Here is a 1,839-nt window from a genome sequence, read left to right on the forward strand (position 1 = left end):
TAGTGTAGTCTTGTGTCCTTTTGTGTGAAATTGTTATGTCTAGCAAAGTTCTTTCTTAATAACTAGAGACCAAGTGATAAAGCTTTTGTTATTTTTATAAATGAATTAAACACATAGCTGTTTGGGACAAAGGTTTGCTAATATTATTGTATAAATATCGTTGAAGCTGGGCATGGTAACATGCTTGCAATCCCAAGTCTTTAGAAGTAGAGGTTCAGAGTTAACCTTGGCTACATAGTGAGTTTGAGGCCAACCTGGGCTATACAAACACACACACACACACACACACACACACACACACACACACACACACATATGTGTGTATGTAAATTTTTTATCAGGCCTTTATAAATAAATAAACAAAAAAAAAAAAAAGCTTGGGTTTGGGGGAAACCCTCCTGTTTATTTTGGTTTGTATATGGTGTTTAGTCTATGCTGAGAATATTCCCTCCATCCTCTAGTGTATAAATTCTTTTCCTTTGCTATATTTTTTTCCTACATACAACAGGAGCTGCCAATTTAGTTGGATATATTTTCTTCTACCTGGAGAGAGTAACCATTGTTTTAACATTTCACTCTTGACTGTCAAGAAAAAAAACTTAGGGAGGCTGGTGAGATAGCTCAGCAGTTAAGAGCGCTGACTACTCTTTCAGAGGTCCTGAGTTCAATTCCCAGCAACCACATGGTGGCTCACAACCATCTATAATGGGTCTTGATGTGCCCTTCAGACATGCAGGTATATATGCAGACAGAACACTGTATACATAATAAATAAACCTTTAAAAGAGAGAGAACTGCCGGGCGGTGGTGGCGCACGCCTTTAATCCCAGCACTCGGGAGGCAGAGGCAGGAGGATCTCTGTGAGTTCGAGGCCAGCCTGGTTTCCAAAGCGAGTTCCAGGAAAGGCGCAAAGCTACACGGAGAAACCCTGTCTCGAAAAAAACCAAAAAAAAAAAAAAAAAAAAAAAGAGAGAGAGAGAGAGAGAACTTAGACCAAGCATCGTGACTAATGTCCCGTGCTTGGAAGGCTGAGGCAGGAAGATAAGAGATAGAGTTCATGGACAGCTTCGATACCTGAGATCTTGTCTCAGGAAAACACAACTTGGTAGTAGTAGGTTATACCCCAAATACAGTGTGTCACCAGTGTTCATAGAGCACAGATTTGGCATAATGCCAAACATAAATCCAATCTGTAAGCACTGTCTCTATCTTTGGGCCAGGGGTTAGACCCAGGGCCTTGCCCATGTTTAAATACGTACCTTATGACTGAGGTATAACCATTGCCACGTTCTTATTTATTTATTTATTTAGGTTTTTCAAGGCAGGGTTTTTCTGTGTAGCTTTGGAGCCAGTCCTGGTACTCGCTTTGTAGACCATGCTGGCCTGGAACTCACAGAGATCCACCTGCCTCTGCCTCCTGAGTGCTGGGATTAAAGGCGTACACCATCGCCATTGCCACCACCCAGTTTATAGCCACATCTCAAAGAGATTTCCTAGTAATAACCAAAAGAGAGCATCCTATTGTAATGGAGAGGCAGATAGGCTAAGTAGGCAGTCCAGATGCATAAGACTGTTTCCTTCTTAGTTTCTGGCTCTTTCATGGAGCTTTGTTACTTTGATTTGTAACTTATCTGTGATGCTTAATAAATGTAAACTAAAATGTAGATTACACTGAAGAAATATCAGTGTCATGCTCTAGATTCATTTCATCAGAGTATATACATTTTTTAACATAACATTTCTTGATTAAAAGAATTGTTTTGATTTTTGTTTTGTTTTGTTTTTTCAAGACTGGGTTTCTCCATAGCCCTGGCTGTCCTGGAACTCACTCTGTAGCCC

This window comes from Peromyscus leucopus, chromosome 1, assembly GCF_004664715.2.
Source record: "Peromyscus leucopus breed LL Stock chromosome 1, UCI_PerLeu_2.1, whole genome shotgun sequence".
In the NCBI taxonomy this organism is placed as follows: Eukaryota; Metazoa; Chordata; class Mammalia; order Rodentia; family Cricetidae; genus Peromyscus; species Peromyscus leucopus.